The sequence below is a fragment of the Hyla sarda genome, chromosome 9 (assembly GCF_029499605.1).
Source record: "Hyla sarda isolate aHylSar1 chromosome 9, aHylSar1.hap1, whole genome shotgun sequence".
Classification (NCBI taxonomy): domain Eukaryota; kingdom Metazoa; phylum Chordata; class Amphibia; order Anura; family Hylidae; genus Hyla; species Hyla sarda.
In genome coordinates this window covers 155,426,970-155,451,471 of record NC_079197.1, presented here as the reverse complement: position 1 = coordinate 155,451,471, position 24,502 = coordinate 155,426,970, and positions in this window count along the sequence as shown.

Genomic DNA, 24,502 nt, shown 5'->3' with positions numbered 1-24,502 from the left:
CAGAACAGCAAAAAAAAAACACATGGCATACCATTTTGGAAACTCGACCCCTCGGGGAACGTAACAAGGGGTAATGTGAACCTTAATACCCTACAGGTGTTTCACGACTTTTGCATATGTAAAAAAATGTATATTTTTTTTACCTAAAATGCTTGGTTTCCCAAAATTTTTACAATTTTAAAAAGGGTAATAGCAGAAAATTCCCCCCAAAATTTGAAGCCCAATTTCTCCCGATTCAGAAAACACCCCATATGGGTGTGAAAAGTGCTCTGCTGGCGCACTACAGGTCTCAGAAGAGAAGGAGTCACATTTGGCTTTTTGAAAGCGAATTTTGCTCTGGGGGCATGCCGCATTTAGAAAGCCCCTATGGTGCCAGGACAGCAAAAAAAAAAAACACATGGCATACTATTTTGGAAACTAGACCCCTCAGGGAACGTAACAAGGGGTAATTTGAACCTTAATACCCTACAGGTGTTTCACGACTTTTGCATATGTAAAAAAATATATATTTTTTTTACCTAAAATGCTTGTTTTCCCAAAAATTTTACATTTTTTAAAAGGGTAATAGCAGAAAATACCCCCCAAAATTTGAAGCCCAATTTCTCCCGAGTACGGCGATACCCCATATGTGGCCCTAAACTGTTGCCTTGAAATACGACAGGGCTCCAAAGTGAGAGCGCCATGCGCATTTGAGGCCTAAATTAGGGACTTGCATAGGGGTGGACATAGGGGTATTCTACGCCAGTGATTCCCAAACAGGGTGCCTCCAGCTGTTGTAAAACTCCCAGCATGCCTTGACAGTCAACGGCTATCTGGCAATACTGGGAGTAGTTGTTTTGCAACAGCTGGAGGCTCCGTTTTGGAAACAGTGGCGTACCAGACGTTTTTCATTTTTATTGGGGAGGGGGGTTGTATAGGGATATGTGTATATGTAGTGTTTTTTATTTTATTTTGTGTTAGTGTAGTGTAGTGTTTTTAGGGTACAGTCGCGGGGGGGGGGGTTCACAGTAGTTTCTCGCTGGCAGTTTGAGCTATGGCAGAAAATTTGACGCAGCTCAAACTTGCAGCCGGATACTTACTGTAATCCTCCGCCCATGTGAGTGTACCCTGTACGTTCACATTGGGGGGGGGGGGGAATCAGTGCAAAACTACAACTCCCAGCATGTACGGTCTATCAGTGCATGCTGGGAGTTGTAGTTTTGCAACCGCTGGAGGCTCCGTTTTGGAAACAGTGGCGTACCAGACGTTTTTCATTTTTATTGGGGAGGGGAGGGGGGCTGTGTAGGGGTATGTGTATATGTAGTGTTTTTTACTTTTTATTTTATTTTGTGTTAGTGTAGTGTAGTGTTTTTAGGGTACAGTCGCACGGGCAGGGGTTCACAGTAGTTTCTCGCTGGCAGTTTGAGCTGCGGCAGAAATTTTGCCGCACCTCAAACTTGCAGCCGGATACTTACTGTAATCCTCCGCCCATGTGAGTGTACCCTGTACGTTCACATTGGGGGGGGGGGGAACATCCAGCTGTTGCAAAACTACAACTCCCAGCATGTACGGTCTATCAGTGCATGCTGGGAGTTGAAGTTTTGCAACAGCTGGAGGCACACTGGTTGTGAAACACCGAGTTTGGTAACAAACTCAGTGTTTTGCAACCAGTGTGCCTTCAGCTGTTGCAAAAGCTACAACCCCCAGCATGTACGGACAGCGGAAGGGCATGCTGGGTGTTGTAGTTATGCAACAGCTGGAGGCATACTACTTTGGCTGGGGATGCTGGGGATTGTAGTTATGCAACAGCTGGAGACACACTGGTTTGCTACTTAACTCAGTGTGCCTTCAGCTGTTGCAAAACTACAACTCTCAGCAGTCACCGACAGCCAACGGGCATGCTGGGAGTTGTAGTTATGCAACCACCAGATGCACCACTACAACTCCCAGCATGCACTTTAGCTGATTGTGCAAGCTGGGAGTTGTAGTTACACAACAGCTGAAGGTACACTTTTCCATAGAAAGAATGTGCCTCCAGCTGTTGCAAAACTACAAGTCCCAGCATGCCCATAAGGGCATGCTGGGAGTTGTGGTGGTCTGCCTCCTGCTGTTGCATAACTACAGCTCCCAGCATGCCCTTTTTGCATGCTGGGAGCTGTTGCTAAGCAACAGCAGGAGGCTGTCACTCACCTCCAACGATCCTCGCTGCAGGTCAGTCCCTCGTCGTCTCCGCCGCCGCCGCCGCCGCCGCTGCTCCTGGGGCCCCGATCCCAACAGGGGCGCCGGGGATCGGGGTCCCCAGCACCCGGGGTGCACGTCCCGCACCCGCTCACGTCCTCCGGAAGAGGGGCGGAGCGGGTTGCGGGAGTGACACCCGCAGCAGGCGCCCTGATTGGTCGGCCGGTAATCCGGCCGACAAATCAGGGCGATCGTGAGGTGGCACCAGTGCCACCTCACCCCTGCTGGCTCTGGCTGTTCGGGGCCGTCGGAGACGGCCCCGAACAGCCTGTAATTCCGGGTCACCGGGTCACTGGAGACCCGATTGACCCGGAATCCGCCGCAGATCGCTGGACTGAATTGTCCAGCGATCTGCGGCCATCGCCGACATGGGGGGTCATAATGACCCCCCTGGGCGATATGCCCCGATGCCTGCTGAACGATTTCAGCAGGCATCGGGGACCGGCTCCGCTCCAGATGGTTGCGGGGGGCCGGTAAAACACATGACGTTCTCATACGTCATGTGTCCTTAAGGACTCGGAAATGGAGACGTATGAGAACGTCATGTGTCCTTAAGGGGTTAAGGACCCAGCCCATTTTCACCTTTAGGACCCAGGCATTTTTTGCACATCTGACCACTGTCACTTTAAGCATTAATAACTCAGGAATGCTTTTACCTGTCATTCTGATTCCGAGAAAGTTTTTCCGTGACATATTCTACTTTATGTTATTGGTAAATTTGTGTCGATACTTGCATCATTTCTTGGTGAAAAATTCCAAAATTTCATGAAAATGTAGTATTTTTTTGCATTTGAAACTCTCTGCTTATAAGTAAAATAGACATAACAAATTAATTATATATTGATTCACATATACAATATGTCTACTTTACGTTGGCATCATAACGTTGACATGTTTTTACTTTTGGAAGACATCAGAGGGCTTCAAAGTTCAGCAGCAATTTTCCACAAAATTTTCAAAATCAGAATTTTTCAGGGACCAGTTCAGTTTTGAAGTGGATTAGAAGGGCCTTCTTATTAGAAATACCCCAAAAATTACCCCATTATAAAAACTGCACCCCTCAATGTGTTCAAAATAACATTCAGAAAGTGTGTTAACCCTTTAGGTGTTTCACAGGAATAGCAGCAAAGTGAAGGAGAAAATTCTAAATCTTCATTTTTTAAACTCACATGTTCTTGTAGACCCAGTTTTTGAATTTTACATGGGGTAAAAGGAGAAAAAGCCACCCAAAAATTTTAACCCAATTTCTCTTGAGTAAGGAAATACCTCATATGTATATGTAAAGTGTTTGGTGGGAGCAGTAGAGGGCTCAGAAGGGAATGAACGACAATGGGAGAGAGTTTTTCTGAAATGGTTTTTGGGGGGCATGTCACATTTAGGAAGCCCCTGTGGTGCCAGAACAGCAAAATAAAAACAACATGGCATATTATTTTAGAAACTACACCCCTCGAGGAACGTGACAAGGGGTACAGGGAGCCTTAACACCCCACAGGTGTTTGACGACTTTTCGGATGTGTAAATTAATTTTTTTTTCATAAAAATGCTGGTTTTCCCCCAAATTTACATTTTTAAGGGGTAATAGGAGAAAATGCCCCCCAAAATTTGTAACCCCATTTCTTCTGAGTATGGAAATACCCCATATGTGGATGTAAAGTGCTCTGTGGGCGAACTACAATGCTCAGAAGAGAAGGAGTCACATTGAGCTTTTGGAGAGAGAATTTGGTTGGAATAGAAGTCGGGGGCCATGTGAGTTTACAAAGCCCCCAATGGTGCCAGAACGGTGCCCCCCCCCCCCCCCACCATATGTGACCCCATTTTGGAAACTAGACCTCTCACAGAATTTAATAAGGAGTGCAGTGAGCATTTACACCCCACTGGAATTTTTCATTTTCACGGACCACTGTTCCAAATATCTGTCAGACACCTGTGGGTGTAAATGCTCACTGCACCCCTTATTAAATTCTGTGAGGGGTGTAGTTTCCAAAATGGGGTCACATGTGGGGGGGTTCAATTGTTCTGGCACTATGGGGGCTTTGTAAACACACATAGCCTTCAATTTCGGACACATTCTCTCTCCAAAAGCCCAATGGTGCTCCTTCTTTTCTGAGCATTGTAGTTTGCCCGCAGAGCACTTTACATCCATATATGGGGTATGTTCTTACTTAGAATAAATGGGGCAAAAAATGTTGGGGGGGGTTCCTATTTTCCCTTGTGAAAATAAAAAAATGTAGGGTAACACCAGCATTTTAGTGAAAAAATGAAAAACATGTTTTTTTTTTTCATTTTCACATCCAACACCTGTGGAGTGTTAAGGCTCACTATACCCCTTGTTACATTCCGTGAAGAATGTAGTTTCCAAAATGAGGTCACATGTGGGTATTTACTGTTTTGCGTTTATGCCAGAACCGCTGTAAAATCATCCACCCCTGTCCAAATCACCAATTTAGGCCTCAAATGTACACAGTGCGCTTTCACTCCTGAGCCTTGTTGTGTGCCCGCAGATCACTTTACACCCACATATGGGGTATTTCCGTACTCAGGAGAAACTGTGTTACACATTTAATGGGTCTTTTTTTCCATTTTTTTCCCCCTTACCGCTTGGGAAAATTATAAGTATAGGGCAACACCAGCATTTTTGTGTAAAAAATTAAATTTTTTACACTAACATGCTGGTGTAGACCTCAACTTTACCGTTCCAAAAGGCGTAAAAGGAGAAAAAGCCCCTCAAAATTTGTAACACAATTTCTCCCGAGTCGGAAATATCCCATATGTGGCTCTAAACTGTTGCCTAGAAATACAACAGGGCTCCAAAGCGAGAGAGCGCCATGTGCATTTGAGACCTATTTTGGGGATTTGCATCTGCCACCAAAATACGATATGCCAGTGTTTCCCAAACAGGGTGTCTCCAGCTGTTGCAAAACTCCCAGCATGCCTTGACAGTCAGTGGCTGTCCGGCAATACTGGGAGTTGTTGTTTTTCAACAGCTGGAGGCTCCGTTTTGGAAACAGTGCCATACAAGAGTTTTTTTTTTTGTTTTTTTTATTGGGGGGGGGGACGACGACTGTGTAAGGGTATATGTAATGTTTTACTTTTTATTTTGTGTAGGTGTAGTGTAGTATTTTTAGGGTACATTCACACGGGAGGGGGTTTACAGTGAGTTTTTCGCTGGGAGTTTGAGCCGCGGCGGAAAATTTGCCGCATCTCAAACTTGCAGCAGAAAACTCTCTGTACCCCAGGGAGAGGTAAGAGACCCCCCAGCCCCGATCGCCACCCCGATCAGCAGGGCAGTAATTGGTCAGTCGCTCTGACCGATCATTCACGTGATTGTGAGGTGGCACCCGTGCCACTTCACTCCTGCTGGGTAAGGGTGAATGGGGCTTTTTTCTGGGTCACCAGGTCACCAGAGACCCGATTGACCTGGAATCGCCGTAAATTGCTAGTCTGAATTGATGTCGACATGGGGGGGTCTCAGGACCCAGCCAGGGGTTTGCATGGGGTGCCTGCTGAATGATTTCAGCAGGCATCCCGGTCCAGTCCCGATCCAGCGCGCGGCGGGGACCGAAATTCCCACAAGCATACAGGTACGCCCTGGGTCCTTAAGTACCAAGGACCCAGGGCATACACCTATGCCCTGGGTCCTTAATGGGTTAAAGGGGTACTCTGATGGAAAACTTTTTTTTTTCTATATCAACTGGTGCCAGAAAGTTAAACAGATTTGTAAATTTCTTATATTAAAAATCCTTAATCCTTATTAGCGACAATATACTACAGAGGAAATTATTTTATTTTTGGATTTCTTTTCTGTCATGACCACACTGCTCTCTGCTGACACCTCTGTCCATTTTAGGAACTGTCCAGAGCAGCATATGTTTGCTATGGGAATTTTCTCCTGCTCTGGACAGTGTCAGCAGATAACACTGTGGTCGTGACAGAAACGAAATCCAAAAAGAAAAGAATTTCCTCTGTAGAATACAGCCGTTAATAAGTACTGGAAGGATTAAGATTTTTTTTAAAGAAGTAATTTACAAATTTGTTTAACTTTTTGGCACCAGTTGATTTAAAAAAATTAAAAAAAAAGCTTTCCGTCAGAGTACCCATTTTCACCGAAAGGACTCAAAACAATCTTTATTTTTGCACTTTCGTTTTTTCCTCCTCATCTTATAAAATTCATAACGTGTTCAATTTTGCACCTACAGACCCATAAAAGGGCTTGTTTTTTGTGTCACCAATTGTATTTTGTAATGGCATTACTTATTTCATAACATAATCTGCGTGGGAACAAAAAAGTATTTTATGGGATGAAATGGAAAAAAAAAATCCCCATTTTGCTAATTTTTAGGGCTTCCGTTTCTACGCAGTGCACTTTTTGTAAAAAATACACATTATCTTTATTCTGTAGGTCTATACGGTTACAAGGATACCCAATTTATGTAGGTTTTATTTATTTTACTACTTTAAAAAAATGATAACTACATGCACCACAATTAGTATGTTTAAAATGATCATATTCTGATCCCTATAACTTTTCTTTTTCTGCATATGGGGCTATATGAGGGCTTATTTTTTGTGCAGTGGTCTGTAGTTTTTTGTTTTGATGGGACTTTTTGATCACTTCTTATTAATATTTTTATGGTACATGAAGTGACCAAAAATGCACAATTTCGTACTTTGTTATTTTTTTCGTGTACGACCGTGCGTTTTTTCTAACCTTATATTTTAATAGTTCAGACATTTACACACGCAGCAGTACCACATATAATTTTTTATTATTACATTATTTTATTTAAAAATAGGAAAAGAGGGGTGATTCAAACTTTTATTAGGTGGGGACTTATTCACATTTATTCTCTTTTTTTTTTTTACCACTTTTAACTTTTTTTTTTTTGCCCACTTAGGTGCTATACTATGCAATCTTTTGATTGCATACACTATTCAATGCTATGCCATAGCATAGCATTGATCAGTGTTACCGGCACTCTGCTGCTCTAGCCTGCTGCGCAGGCATGGAGCAGTAGATCACCGATCGGATGATGAGGAGGCAGGTGAGGACCCTCTCATCGTCCAGTAAGCTGATCGGGACATCGCGATTCTGTTGCGATAGTCCCGATCAGCTCCACTGAGCTGTCGGGATAGTTTCACTTTCAGTTTAGACGCCGCAATCAACTTTGATCACAGCATCTAAAGGGCTAATGCCGGGCATCGGCCCGATCGGCGGTGCCAGAATTAGCCATGGGTCCTGGCTGCGCATAGCAACCGGGAACCACAGGGTTTAACCCCTTCTCCACTCGTGAGAACGGTTTAAACCCTGTTAGCAGGACTCAGGACGTACAGGTACACCCTGAGTCCTTAAGGACTTGGAAATGGGGGCGTACCTGTACACCCTGCGCCCTTAAGTGGTTAAAGAAGCAATCCAGAAGAATCTGGAAAAGTGAATGCTACTGGGGGCGCTAATAGTTTAGCCCTCCCAGAGCATCCATTCTTTCCCGATTCTTGTATATTGTTGATAATTTTGCAGTATGTGACACATGTGACAGATTTCACCATATTAAAGGAAATATGACAGCAGCATCACCCGCACTACCCTATAATAAACCATTGTGACATTGCATGCAATCTAGCTGGAAGTTAGGCACTTAAGTGGGTCCTGACTTAGAGTGTTATGCCAACTCTGGGATGCAACTTCTTCCCGGTGGTGAGTCTCAATATGTCACACTGCCACTCAGCCAATCAAAGGCTAAGATGAGACATCTCTGCAGCTGGGGATTAGCTGAGCTGAAGTCTGATGAGTCGACCCCAAGAAGCAGAAAGCGGAGGCCAGGGGCGCGATACTAGAGGCACCGGGGGAGTGGATGGAGGTGAGTTACATCAATTTACTTATTTTATGCCGATGTTCTGGACAGGTAAAAAAATAAAAATAAAGTTGCATTCCAGAGTATTCCTTTTCATTGAATTTGAGGTTGTATAGGATTAGAATGTATGTATGTTTGCACAATACATTTTGGATGTTTTCTTATATAGGGCTAAACAATATGTTTTACAAGCAAAACTAGCCATTTTTTTTTAGCATTTTATGCAGATTTTACAGACAATTTTATTTATTTATTTTTAATAAATTTTTTTGCTGCTGCTGCTACAGATTTTGCGTTGGCACCAAGGAACTTCAAATGAACAGAAAATGGGCTCTGTGTTCAGAGAGATCACTCAGCCTGCCTTGGCTATGATCAACAGTTTGGTTTATATAAAGAATTGAAAAAAAGACATCCAAAGACAAGTTTTGTTATTACAACTTCTTCTCTAATTATTTATGGTCTTTTCTGGATAAATTATTTCCATTTCCATTCTATCCAGTATAACCTTTATTTCACTTCTTCTATTGTCCAAGCACTTTGTCCTCTGCTTTCATGCCAGATCCCATCTCATCTTCATTGGGTATTTTTTCTATTTCCTCTACCGGTTCCATTCTACCGGTTCTGCTGTTCCCTAATTTCTTCTGCTATATTCTATCCCAGGTGTATTCTTTCTTTGGCCTAGCATGGTAGTGAAACTTTCTGGGTCACGATAAAATGAAATGAGAGATACAGAAGCTTAGTCTCCTCTCCTCAGGCACTGAATATTGAATAGGATCGGGCGCATACATTAATAGGTTTTTATTTTTAATGCCTCCTTCCCGAAAAAAAAAAACATCTCTCAAATGTGCATCGTACATGGAGACAAGTGCCATGCTTCAGAATATTCAGGGATCCCAGAATATGATTATGTCTGTATAACTAATGTTGTTTGAGAACAGCGAGCAAATGGAAAAAGGTGTAAATTATATTACGAGCTAAATTTAATGTAGCCCAGTTTAGCATCAATACCCACAATGCAATTGTGGCAAAAGCTGCTAGGACTTTAATGCATTTAAAAGTCTTATTTTACATCTTGGGCAGATTGTGCTAAAGTCAATAAAGCCCATGGAGAATACTAAAAGAAAGAAATGCAAATGATGAGGAAGAAAAATTGTATAAAATAGAAGGAAGGATTGGGGAAGTACATGGAGAGAAATTGTTGGAAAAATATATATAGTACTACACCAAAAAATATAAGTAAGTGCACACTTACAATAAACTATCACAAGTTATACCTTTATTGAATAAACATCAGACTAAAACAATTACATTATAATTGGCATGGGCACCAGGACACATACTGGACAGTGTATATGGAAAAATAAACTAGCACTCGACCACAGGACAGAAGGAAAGACTAACATGCAAAGCAAATTTACCCAAATATAATAAAAAACGGAAAATAGGAAAATATTGCACTTAACAAGAAAAAGAATGGTAATAGTATATAATAGGGATAAAGAAGTGAGTTCTGGAACTAACAAGGGATAACCCTAAATAAGCATACATGGTGTCATGACCTTAGATACCCATGCCAATGCATGTTTCGCTGGGAGCTTCATCAGGGGATGTACCACGTTACATCAGATTTTCTTTTACTGAGCTGTTCCCCATAGTAACACTATGTCTGGGACATATATACTGGGAGACCATGCGGCTGCTACGAGGCCCTTGAAGAAAGGGCGTCCCTGTTTTGGTTGGTCCCGTTCTTTTTTCTTTTGGTAAGAAACTGTGCAGAACTCCTTTGTCCAGGGAGCAGCATTGTCAGCAAATTAATGGAGGAGTGTATTAACCAATGAGTCATGGAAAGCAAAGGGGAATATACACCAGACCATTCTGTCCTGGGAATAAAATCAGACGCCATAATAGGAGGCCATTTCGATATTTGCTATGGGGCCCCCTTTCTCCTATGTACACCACTGTAGACAAGTAATATCAGCTTAATATGACTCCATCTGGAAGCACCTTTTGGAAAAACACATAGATTTAAAGGGGTACTCTGCCCTAGACATCTTATCTCCTATCCCAAGGATAGAGGATAAGATGTCTGATCACGGGGGCCCCGCTGCTGGGGACCCCCGCAATCTCTCCTGCAGCCCCCTGAGTCATCACTGCATGGAGATAAGTTAGCTCCATGCGTGATGACTCACGATACAGGGGCCAGAGTATCGTAACGTCATGGCTCTGCCCCCCCTGTGTAACGTCACTCCCCGCCCCCTCAATGCAAGTCTGTGGAAGGAGGCGTGATGGCCCCTCTATTGTGAGTCATCACACACGGAGCAAACTAACTCTGTGCAGTAATGACTCGGGGGGCTGCAGGAGAGATTGCTGTGGTCCCCAGCAGCGGGACCCCTGTGATCAGACATCTTATCCCCTCTCCTTTGGATAGGGGATAAGATGTCTAGGGCGAAGTACCCCTTTAACAAGACTGGTGTCTCATATGCTGGTCTTAAGCTATCCCCCACCAGCGCATGTCTCTACAAATCCCAGTGCATCTGAGGCTATTGCCCTCAATGACATTTTTATAAATTGTAATACATTTGGCATGTGTGAGACACCAACCCCTGTCACATGAAACCAATCCCATATTGCTCAATGCTTTTCCAATTTGGTACAAAGTGTCAAAAAGTTGAAAGATTTTTGCTCAAACTGGGCATTTTTAAAAGAAAAAAGTGTGATTTTTTGAAAAAAATGCATCAGGAGCAGGGATAATAATTCCCCCCATAGTGCATACATCACGTGGTATGCATGTGGTTTTTCTAAAAGTTTGTCAAAAGTAATTTTGTAAACTTACTGTATATATATATATATATATATATATATGTACCGTATTTTTCACCCTATAGGACGCACCGGCATATAAGACGCACCCAATTTTAAAGGTGCAAAATCTAGAAAAAAAAGATTCTGAACCCAACAGTGATCTTCAACCTGCAGACCTCCAGATGTTGCAAAACTACAACTACCAGCATGCCCGGACAGCCAACGGCTGTCCGGGCATGCTGGGAGTTGTAGTTTTGCAACATCTGGAGGTCCGCAGGTTGAAGACCACTGGCATAGGAGGTAATACTCACGTGTCCCCGCCGCTCCGGACCCGCCACCGCTTGTCACCGCTGCCCTGGATGTCACTCCAATGCTGTCACCGTGTCCCCGACGCTCCGGACGTCTTCTTCCCCGGGATCCACGCTCTCCGTCGCTGTCATCACGTCGCTACGCATGCCGCTCCTATTGGATGACGGGACAATGTGATGGCGTCGAAGGAGAGCGCCAGCCATGCAAGGGATCCCGGCACGGAGCAGATGCCGAGGAGGCAGGTAAGGTCCCTCCCGGTGTCCTGTAAGCTGTTCAGGACGCCGCGATTTCACCGCCGTGGTCCCGAACAGCCCGACTGAACAGCCGGGTTAGTGTCACTTTCCCTTCAGACGCGGCGGTCAGCTTTGATTGCCGCGTCTGAAGGGTTAATACAGGGCATCACCGGGAACGGTGATGTCCTGAATTAGCCGCGGGTCCCGGCCGTTGATGGCCGCAGGGACCACCGCGACAGGTGTGTATTCGCTGTATAAGACGCACCAACTTCCCCCCCCCCCCAGTTTTGGGGAAGAAAAAGTGCGTCTTATACGGCGAAAAATACGGTACATACTGTATATATCAGGAATTTTATATAGCAACAAACATGACAGATCATACATATCAATCCAAGTTTTTTTCCTGCTAACTTTTCACTTTTAACTTGTCCTTACAGAGGGTGTAGTTCCCTACCTGCAGCGACATATGGTACAAAGAAACAGGAGCTAAGGATCCCTGTGGTGATCAAACAGACGAACAACATGGAAGCTGTCAAGATTGTGGTTCCTCAAAAAATACATCTATCAGAGTGAGAGAGAGGAAAAGTTACTCTTTATTATGGTTTTAGCCTGATATTCCAACTTTAAGCTGAAGTTGTTGATAATCCGGACAATAAAGTTCAGATTGTTTCATTGGCAATACTTAAACTTTGTCACTTCTTAAATATAAATGCTATCAACCTTTACATGAAAAGATACAACATTTAGGCACTGTTCCCATTTCATTTGCAGCAGATGTTGAAAATATAAGCTGGAAAACAGTCCAAATATATGGTATTGTATAGCATAGTGGTGTATATTTCCTATTAACTCTCTATATAGTAATTATTTTGTCAGAAGCTTTTATATTGATTATTTGATCATTTAGGTGATTTAATATACAGTTAATAAAATGTAAAAGTATTCAGCCCAAACAGAAAATGACATAGAGAGTACAAATACAAATGCATTTTTGTTAATATCAGAGGAGAATGGGCAAACTGGTTCTAGATGACATAAAGGCAACAGTAACATAAATAACCACTCAATACACTCAATACAACCAAGGTTTGCAGAATACCATCTCTGAATGTATGATACATTGAACCTTGAAGCTTTGTTCTGGCCATCTTATATACATCTTATATAGATTTGACACAATTTTTTAAAAGAATCAGCAGAAATTTAGCAGCAATTTGTTTTATTTAAAAAAATATCTAAATTTACTAATTTACATTTCTATTATACATTTTTCCCCCAATATTACAAAAAATAAAAATAAAAAACATTCACTAACATAAAATTTACATGAAAGTAATGAAAATTTTTTTTTAAAAATCGTAAATATGTCTGCATATAAAGAAGGAAGCTGGCCTGGTCTAGAAGTGGTTAAATAAGGTGATTGTTTCTGTTATCGATCAAGACCAAAGGTCCCCAACCCAATGTTCAAGGCCCACCACCAACAGTCTATGGTTTGATTTTTTTCCTGTTCTATTCCAATTGAAAAACTTGAAAAAACCCAGAATGTTTGTGGGACCTGAGGACTGGGTTGGGGACCACTGATCTAGACCAAAAAAGTGCAAAGCCAAAGTTCCTATTAGAACTGCTCCAGTAACAAGGGAAGGAGAAGTGAAGAGCAGGCCATTACAGGTAGTGGTACTGGGGGACTCAATTATTAGGGGGACAGACAGGGCAATCTGTCACAAAGACCGGGATCGCTGAACAGTGTGTTGTCTTCCTAGCGCTCGAGTTCGGCACATCGCGGATCGGGTTGACAGGTTGCTGGGTGGGGCTGGAGAGGATCCAGCAGTCATGGTACATATTGGCACCAATGACAAAGTAAGAGGTAGGTGAAGTGTCCTTAAAAATGATTTCAGGGACTTAGGCCGCAAGCTTAAGGCAAGGACCTCCAAGGTAATATTTTCTGAAATATTACCTGTACTACAAGCCGCACCAGAGAGGCAGCGGGAGATCAGGGAGGTAAACAAGTGGCTCAGAAGCTGGTGTAGGAAGGAGGGATTTGGGTTCATGGAGAACTGGGCCAACTTCACTGTCGGATACCGGCTCCACCATAGGGAATGGCTGCACCTCAATGGGGAGGGTGCAGCTGTGCTTGGGGAGAAGATGGCTATAAGGGTGCAGGAGTGTTTAAACTAGGGACTGGGGAGGAGGGAACCTACAACATAGAGGGGGTAGATAGTGTAGATAGAGAGGGGACTTATTAATGTACCTGGGGGTGGAGCCAAGGGAGGGGTTAGAATAGTTAATAGGGATAGGCTTCATAGGAAGAAAAAACATACACCATTGAATTGCATGATGACTAATGCCAGAAATCTGTCCAATAAAACAGAGGAACTGGAGTTGATAATGTCTGATATTGGGTATAACAGAGACTTGGTTGGACGATAGCTGTGACTGAGCGGTCAACATACAGGGATATAGTCTATTCAGGAAGGATCGGACAAAATTGAAAGGGGAGGAGTTTGCCTTTATGTTAAATCGAGTCTGCAGGCCGCACTGTGGGAGGAAATACGGGAGGAAAACAATAATGTGGAGTCATTATGGGTAGAAATATATGGAGATAAAAAAAAAAAATTCTGATAGGGGTTTGCTATAAGCCACCAAACATAATGGAAGAGGCTGAAGATCAATTACTGAGGCAAATAAACAAGGCAGCAAATCAGAATGAGGTGATAATAATGGGGGACTATAACTATCCTGATATAAATTGGGAGACTGAGACCTGTGAATCTCATAAAGGAAACAGATTTCTTACTATAGCTAAAGACAATTATCTGTCCCAAATGGTGCAGGGCCCTACCAGAGGGGGCGCCCTACTAGACTTAATATTAACCAACAGACCTGATAGAGTAACTGATGTGCAGTTAGAAGGACACCTAGGTAATAGTGATCATAATAAAATACATTTTAACTTGTTCTTCAATAAGGAAATCTCTCGAGGGGCCACAAAAACAATGAACTTTAGGAAAGCAAAGTTTGATCAACTCAGAGAAGCCCTTAACAATATAAAATGGGATAATGTCCTCAAAAACAAGAATACTGACACTAAATGGGAGAATTTTAAGAACATTTTAAATTCTCACTGTAAGATGTATATACCTTATGGGAATAGAGAATCAGAAATAAAAGAAAACCAATATGGATGAATAAAGATGTTAAGGGGGCAATAAATGACAAAAATAAAGCATTTAAACTACTAAAACAGGACGGCAGTGAAGAAGCATTAAAAAGATATAGAGAAAAATGTAAAAAACTGATAAAAGCCGCAAAAATAGAGACAGAAAGACTCATTGCCCAAGAGAGTAAAGCTAACCCCAAAATGTTCTTTAACTATATAAATAGCAAAAAGGTCAATAATGAAAGTGTAGGCCCTTAAAAAAATTATGAGAAAGAAATTATAATCGAGGATCAGGAAAGAGAAAATATATTAAACAAATTCTTCTCCACTTAGCGAGATAAGGTAAACTCCCCAGTACAGGTCACCTGTCTAACCCAGGAAGAAGTACAGGTCACCTGTCTAACCCAGGAAGAAGTACAGGTCACCTGTCTAACCCAGGAAGAAGTACAGTGCTGCCTACAAAAAATCAAAAATAGACAAATCACCAGGCCCGGATGGCAGTCACCCCTGTGTTCTAAATTAATTAAAGGGTTACTCCGGTGGAAAAATTTTTTTTTAAATCAACTGGTGCCAGAAAGTTGAACAGATTTGTAAATTACTTCTTTTAAAAAAAAATCTTTATCCTTCCTATACTTATTAGCTGTTGAATACTACAGAGGAAACTCTTTTCTATTTGGAACACAGAGCTCTCTGCTGAATCACGAGCACAGTGCTCTCTGCTGAAAATATCTGTCCATTTTAGGAACTGACCAGAGCAGCATATGTTTGCTATGGGGATTTTCTCCTACTCTGGACAGTTCTTAAATTAGACAGAGATGTCACGCTCCATCCCATAAGCTTGCATTGAGGGGGCAGAGCGTGAAGTCACACGGGGGCGGAGCGATGTGCGGTATTAACCCTTTAGAAGCGGCGGTCAAAGCTGACCGCCGCTTCTAAATGAAAGTGACTCGGCTGCTCAGTCGGGCTGTTCGGGACCGCCGTGGTGAAATCGCGGCATCCCAAACAGCTTACAAGACACCGGGAGGGCCCTTAGCTGCCTCCTCAGTGTCCGATCGACGAGTGACTGCTCCGCGCATGAGATCCAGGCAGGAGCAGTCAAGCGCCGATAACACTGATCACAGGCGTGTTAATACACGCCAGTGATCAGGATGAGAGATCAGTGTGTGCAGTGTTATAGGTCCCTATGGGACCTATAACACTGCAAAAAAAAGTTTAAAAAATAGTGTTAATAAAGGTCATTTAACCTCTTCCCTAAAAAATTTTGAATCACCCCCCTTTTCCCATAAAAAATAAAACAGTGTAAAAAAATAAATAATTATATGTGGTATCGCCGCGTGCGTAAATGTCCGAACTATAAAAATATATCATTAATTAAACCGCACGGTCAATGGCGTACGCGCAAAAAAATTCCAAAGTAAAAAAAAGCGTATTTTGGTCACTTTTTATACCATTAAAAAATGAATAAAAAGTGATCAAAAAGTCCGATCAAAACAAAAATCATACCGATAAAAACTTTTTAAACGTATAAATTTTCCTGCATGTAGTTATGATTTTTCCCAGAAGTACTACAAAATCAAACCTATATGAGTAGGGTATCATTTTAACCGTATGGACCTACAGAATAATGATAAGGTGTAATTTTTACCAAAATATGCACTGCATAGAAACGGAAGCCCCCAAAATTTACAAAATGGCGTTTTTTCTTCGATTTTGTCGCACAATTTTTTTTTTCCATTTCGCCGTGACTTTTTGGGTAAAATGACTAATGTCACTGCAAAGTAGAATTGATGACGCAAAAAATAAGCCATAATATGGATTTTTAGGTGGAAAATTTAAAGGGTTATGATTTTTAAAAGGTAAGGAGGAAAAAACGAAAGTGCAAAAACTGAAAAACCCTGAGTCCTTCAGGGGTTAATTCACAAAATGTTTCCTATGAATATTGCTCCAGAGTCATCATTAGAATATATCCAGGAGCTATTTTCAGACACTCTCAAATTAATGCCTAGTGTCAAGGATGCGACCTTTTCACTTTCATTGAAAAGTACAGAATTTCTATCAAAATTATTATGAACCTGACATACAAACTGTAAAACTGAGAAGCCATAAGGATGCAGCACATGATGAACTGTAATTTGGAATACACCATCTTACATGTCTATTTTTGTCATTTAGTTAATGAATACAATGTTGGTAGAATATGGTGACAGGTATCACCACAGAGTTACTATGTAGAATGTATATTTTTGCATATCAATACATGCTAAAAATATTTTTTTGTAACATGGACCTTGCTGTTTGGGTGACAAAACCAAATGAGGCTGCAATATGACAGTAAAAACAAGATTCTTGTTTTTTGAGGCAACCACAAAAAATAAAATAAAAAAAACACCTCAGGTCATATAAGTGAGAAGGCAGGAGTGGGTCAAAGAAGTAGCCTGAGAGCCTGAGCTCAGTTGGGCAAAAAAGTATTTAGTCAGCCACCAATTGTACAAGTTCTCCTACTTAAATAATGATAGACCTGCAATTTTCATAATAGGTATACCTCAACTATGAGAGACATACTGAGAAAAAAAAATCCATAAAACCACATTGTCTGATTTTTTAAGAATGTATTTGCAAATGATGGTGGAAAATAAGTATTTGGTCAATAACAAAAGTTCATCTCATTACTTTGTTATATATCCTTTGTTGGCAATGACAGAGGTCAAAGGTTAAAAGTCTTCACAAGGTTTTCACACACTGTTGCTGGTATTTTGGCCCATTCCTCCATGCAGATCTCCTCTAGAGCAGTGATGTTTTGGGGCTGTTGCTGGGCAACACAAAGGAACTGCAAAGGAGCTTGCACAATTGGTGGCAGACTAAATACTTTTTTGCCCCACTGTAACACTTGTCAACATACTTCAACACTTTATTCCCTTTCTCAAACACTGCTCAAAATAATAAAGGGAACACTAAGATAACACATCCTAGATCTGAATGAATGAACTAATCATATGAAATACTTTCATCGTTACATAGTTGAATGTGCTGACAACAAAATCACACAAAAATAATCAATGGAAATCAAATTCATCAACCCATGGAGGTCTGGATATGGAGTCACACTCAAAATCAAAGGGGAAAACCACACTACAGGCTGATCCAACTTTATGTAATGTCCTTAAAACAAGTCACAATGAGGCTCAGTAGTGTGTGTGGCCTCCACATGCCCATATGACCTCCCTACAATGCCTGGGCATGCTCCTGATGAGGTGTCGAATGGTCTTCTGAGGGATGTCCTCCCAGACCTGGACTAAAGCATCCGCCAATTAGTCTGTGGTGCAACGTGCCTGTTGGTGGATGGAGCGAGACATGATGTCCCAGATGTGCTCAATCGGATTCAGGTCTGGGGAACAGGCAGGCCAGTCCATAGCATGCCTTCCTTAGGCAGGAACTGCTGACACTCTCCAGCCACATGAGGTCTAGCATTGTCTTGCATTAGAAGGAACCTAGGGCCAACCGCACCAGCATATGGTCTCACAAGGGGTCTGAGGATCTCATCTCGGTACCTAATGGCAGTCAGGCTACCTCTGGCAAGAACATGGATGGCTGTGTGGCCCCCCAAAGAAATGCCACCCCACACCATTACTGACTCACCGCCAAACCGGTCATGCTGGAGGATGTTGCAGGCAGCAGAACATTCTCCATGGCATCTCCAGACTCTGTCACATGTGCTCAGTGTGAAACTGCTTTCAACTGTGAAGAGCACAGTGCGCCAGTGGTGAATTTGCCAATTTTGATGTTCTCTGGCAAATGCCAAACGTCCTGCACGGTGTTGGGCTGTACGCACAACCCCCACCTGTGGATGTTGGACCCTTATACCACCCTCATGGAGTCTGTTTCTGACTATTTGAGTCGACACATGCACATTTGTGGCCTGCTGGGGGTCATTTTGCAGGGCTCTGGCAGTTGTCCTCATTGCACAAAGGCGGAGGTAGCGGTCCTGCTGCTGGGTTGTTGCCTTCTAATGTACTAGCCTGTCTCCTGGTAGCGCCTCCATGATCTGGACACTACGCTGACAGACACAGCAAACCTTCCTGCCACAGCTCGCATTGATGTGCCATCCTGGATGAGCTGCACTACCTGAGCCACTTGTGTGGGTTGTAGATTTCGTCTCATGCTACCACTAGAGTGAAAGTACCGACAGCATTCAAAAGTGACCAAAACATCAGCCAGGAAGCATAGGAACTGAGAAGTGGTCTGTGGTCACCACCTGCAGAACCACTCCTTTATTGGGGGTGTCTTGCTAATTGCCTATAATTTCCACCTGTTGTCTGTTCCATTTGCACAACAGCATGTGAAATTGATTGTCAATCAGTGTTCTTCCTGAGTGGACAGTGGGATTTCACAGACGTGTGATTGACTTGGAGTTACATTGTGTTGTTTAGGTGTTCCCTTTAATTTTTTTTGAGCCGTGTATTAAGCTGGCCCTATAAACTATTGTCACCCATTTATTGCATATTTATAAATGCAGAATTTTCATGCTGATGGTAGGAATAAATCACAAGAAGCGGAGTTGCCGTACACATAGTGAGTGTCATTCTAACCATAAAACTGTAAATTCCAATTTTGAAGAGATGACATGTGTAAAGAAATAGCAATAATTGAAAGGTGTCGAGGTGTTGGCTCTGACATACGGCTCGCGATGACACTGATTCCTATATCATCCATCTTCTTGATTTTCTAATCTCCGCTCTCTATTGACAACAAAAATTGGGCAAGTGGATTTAAGGCTAGAAAATTGAGGAGTACGAGCACGTCACATGACAAATTGAATTTTAATCCCTGACTATATTTTTGCATTTTAACTTTTGACGCTGCCATCCTATAGATTGGATTTAAAAGGGAAGCATTCAAAATCATCATTTTTATATGGAAACTCAGTTGTTTTAATTACCTATGAAATACTAGTATCCTAGGCTCCAGTCTGATATTATATTATTTATTTCAATGCATCCATAAATTGCTCGGCACTGTATGTGGGTAACGGGGTTAAAAAAAAAAAAACATAGCATGACAGTAAAGCAATTACAGTGCATCACTGGGTGCGCTGTTGGACTGTCAAGTTGTTTTCAGACATTGGTCTTTGATATTAACCCATTAAATGGCCACTTTCACCAAAACTATATTTTTAAAAGCAATAGAGCCATCGAAAATTTGTATACAGTATCTCTAATACTATTTCATAATTTTTTCCACAGTTTCCCTTAGAAAACGACTCCTATAAAAGTGGCCACTAGAGGGCCTCATAAAATGTCCCACATCTGTTACTATGGTCTTTCCGACGTTAGCAACATCAGTGTCTCAGTCGGAAAACAGGAAGTGAGAGGAAGGCTTTACAAGTCTGTGTGCGCTCCCTGTGTGAAGATCTCAGAACACAGAGAGCAGAGGAGTGCAGGCAGTGTGTGTGCTGCTGTGATTGGCTGAGAGGAGGCCACACCCCCTCATACCTCCCCAGCTCTCAGCAGCATCGAGTGAGAGAAGGAGAAGAGTTCAGTGCAGAGCTCCGTCCATAGCATAGAGGAGAAGGAGCAAAAGTGTGACTGCATGTTCAGACTTACACAGCAACATGTACCCCAGTAGTAAGGAGATGGGGAGGGGGTTTGTTACAGGGTGCCAGCCCAGTATTAAGGAGATTACATGACGAGGACAGCTGACAGCTCAGTGACACACAGTGAGGAAGGAAGTTTAGTCATGTAGAGTAAGGGCAAGAAAGGGTCATGCCTCCTGCCTGTGAGAAGATGAAAATTCTGTGTGATCTGATATTAGGTGATTTTAAAAGAAATACAGAAGCTAGACACATAAAAGTTATATGTACATGATCAGGATGAGGTATTGAGTAACATATAACTTTTTTATACTATTTTTTTTCGTGATATGAGAGGTGTATGAGTACGCCCTTGGTCCCGCTCCCGTGATATAACGCGGGGTCCCACGGTGACCCCGCATCTAATCACGGCGGCCCCGGCGTCATAGTGAAGGCGGGACCCTTTAGCCGCGCGCTCAAAGCTGAGCCACGCGGCTAAAAGTGAAAGTAAAAAGTGCCGGTTAGCTCAGTGGGCTGTTCGGGATAGCTGCGGCGAAATCGCGGCATCCCGAACAGCTTACAGGACAGCCGGAGGGTCCCTACCTGCCTCCTCGCTGTCCGATCGCTGAATGAATGCTCAGTGCCTGAGATCCAGGCATGAGCAGTCAAGCGGCAGAATCATCGATCACTGGTTTCCTATGAGAAACCAGTGATCAATGTAAAAGATCAGTGTGTGCAGTGTTATAGGTCCCTATGGGATAACAATGATCAGTATAAGAGATCAGTGTGTGCAGTGTTATAGGTCCCTATGGGAGCTATAACATTGCAAAAAAAAAGTGAATAAAGATCATTTATTTAACATCCCCTATTAAATGTTTGAATCACCCCCCTTTTCCCAGAAAAAAAACACAGTGTAAATAAAAATAAAAATAAACATATATGGTATTGCCGCGTGCGGAAATGTCCAAATTATAAACATATATTGTTAATTAAACCTCATGGTCAATGGTGTACGCGCAAAAAAATTCAAAAGTCCAAAATAGTGCATTTTTGGTCACTTTTTATATCATGAAAAAATGAATAATAAGTCCTATCAATGCAAAAATGGTACCACAAAAACGTCAGATCACGGCACAAAAAATGAGCCCTCATACCGCCCCATACGCGGAAAACTAAAAAGTTATAGGGGTCAGAAGATTACAATTTTAAACGTATTAATTTTCCTGTAAGTTATGATTTTTTCCAGAAGTGCGACAAAATCAAACCTATATAAGAGAATAAAGATAAGGTGTCATTTTTACCGAAAAATGTACTACGTAGAAACGGAAGCCCCCAAAATTTACAAAACAGCGTTTTTTTCAATTTTGTCTCACAATGATTTTTTTTTCCGTTTCACCGTAGATTTTTCGGCAAAATGACTGACGTCATTACAAAGTAGAATTGGTGGCACAAAAAATAAGCAATCATATGGATTTTTAGGTGCAAAATTGAAAGAGTTATGATTTTTTAAAGGTAAGGAGCAAAAAACAAAAGTGCAAAAACGGAAAAACCCCCAGTCCTTTAGGGGTTAAGGACTCAGCCCATTTTCGCCTTAAGGACCAGTCCAATTTTCATTTTTGCACTTACGTTCTTTCCTCCTCACCTTCCAAAAATCATAACACTTTCAATTTTGCACCTACAGACCCGTATAAGGGCTTTTTTTGTGTCGCCAATTGTACTTTGTAATGACATAATTTATTCCATAACACAATCTGTGGTATAAAAAAAAAAAAAAAAAAAACGTATTTGTCGGGTGAAATTAAAAAAAAAAAATCCATTATGTAACTTTGCGTTTCTACGCAGTGCACTTTTCGTAAAAATGACACCTTATTTTTATTCTGTTGGTCCATATGGTCACAAGGATGCTTAATTTATGTAGGTTTTAATTTTACTACTTTAAAAAAATTATAACTACATGCACCAAAATTAGTATTTTTCAAATTGTCATTTTCTGACACCTATAACATTTTTATTTTTAGGCATATGGGCTATATGAGGGATCATTTTTTGCACCATGGTATGTAGTTTTTATGGGTACCATTTTTGTTTTGATGGGATTTTTTGATTGTTTTTTATAATTTTTTTATGGTATATGAAGTGATCAAAAATGCACAATTTTGGAGGAGGCAGGTAAGGGCCCTCCTGCTGTCATCTCAGCTATCGGGACATCGCAATTTCATTGTGATGGTCCCGATCAGCTCCACTGAGCTAACAGGCACGTTAACCCAGCATTTTAGATGCTGCAATCAACTTTGATTGTGGCATCTAAAAGGTTAATGCTGGGCATCGGCCTGATCGGTGATGCCTGGCATTAACCCTGGGTCCTGGCTGCTAAGAGCAGTTGGGACCCACCGGGTTTGAAGCGTGCTCAGCTTGTGAGCATGGTTCAAACCCCGGTAACGGGACCAGTGTATCCTTAAAGGGAAAACTTTTTTTTTTTTTTAAATCAATTGGTGCCAGAAAGTTAAACAGATTTGTAAATCACTTCTATTAAAAAATCTGAATCCCTCCAGTACTTTTTAGGGGCTGTATACTAAAGAGAAATCCAAAAAAGAAATGCAGTTCCTCTGATGTCATCACCACAGTGCTCTCTGCTGACCATTTTAGGAACTGTCCAGAGCAGCATATTTTTACTATGGGGATTTTCTCCTGCTCTGGACAGTTCCTAAAATGGGCAGCATAGCAGCAGAGGTCAGCAGAGAGCATTGTCATTATGACATCAGAGGAAATGCATTTCTTTTTTGGATTTCCCTTTAGTATAAAGCCCCTAAAAAGTACTGGGAGGATTAAGATTTTTTAATAGAAGGGATTTACAAATCTGTTGAACTTTCTGGCACCAGTTGATTAAAAAAAACAAAAAAAACAAAAAAACAGTTTTCCACGGGAGTACCCCTTTAAGTACCAGGACGCAAGGGCGTACCCATATGCCCTGCGTCATTAATGGGTTAAAGGGGTTATCAAGGATGGGAAAAACATCACTGCTTTCTTCTAAACATCACCACACCTGTCCTCAGGTTGTTCGTGGAATTGCAGCTTATTTCCACTGAGGATAATAGAGCTGAGTTGTAATCCTACAAACAATCTGAGGACATGCTGCACGAGAATATCAGAGATTCTGCCAGACCTATAGCCACTATTTGAACTCATTGGACCCCCGTTATCACACTGTGGAAGTCCAATGAGCCCACCTGAACCCATCAACAACTCTATTTTCCCTATATATGCTGTGTTTAACCCTTGTTAATAATAGGTGGTAATCACATTCAATTATTAATGTGCCCTACGTAAATATATTATCCATAAGGAGGGTCTAGGGACAGCCTGTAAACCACAATAGTATTGGTTTAGCAGTTTCATGTTGATGGATGTTGATGATATTAATGGATATCCTACTTTTAAGGCCCCATAGTAAAAGTAAACTATGAAATTTTATATAGATCTTAATGATGAAAACAGATTAATATCAGTTAATTTCCTGATACGTTAATAAATACCTCTTTGAAGACTACATATGTGTAGTTATTACTCTCGTATAGTTATTACACTTGTATAGTTATTACACCTGTATAGTTATTACACTTTTATAGTTATTACACCTGTATAGTTATTACATCTGTATAGTTATTACACCTGTATAGTTATTACACTTGTATAGTTATTACACCTGTATAGTTATTACACCTGTATAGTTATTACACTTTTATAGTTATTACACATGTATAGTTATTACACCTGTATAGTTATTACATTTGTATAGTTATTACACTTGTATAGTTATTACAATTGTATAGTTATTACACCTGTATAGTTATTATACTTGTATAGTTATTACACTTGTATAGTTATTACACCTGTATAGTTATTACATCTGTATAGTTATTACACTTGTATAGTTATTACGCTTGTATAGTTATTACGCTTGTATAGTTATTACACTTGTATAGTTATTATACTTGAACAGTTATTACACTTGTATAGTTATTACATTTGTATAGTTATTACACTTGTACAGTTATTACACCTGTATGGTTATTACACTTGTATAGTTATTACACCTGTATAGTTATTACACTTGTATAGTTATTACATCTGTATAGTTATTACACTTGTATAGTTATTACACCTGTATAGTTATTACACTTGTATAGTTATTACACCTGTATAGTTATTACACCTGTATAGTTATTACACTTTTATAGTTATTACACATGTATAGTTATTACACCTGTATAGTTATTACATTTGTATAGTTATTACACTTGTATAGTTATTACACTTGTATAGTTATTACATCTGTATAGTTATTACACTTGTATAGTTATTACACCTG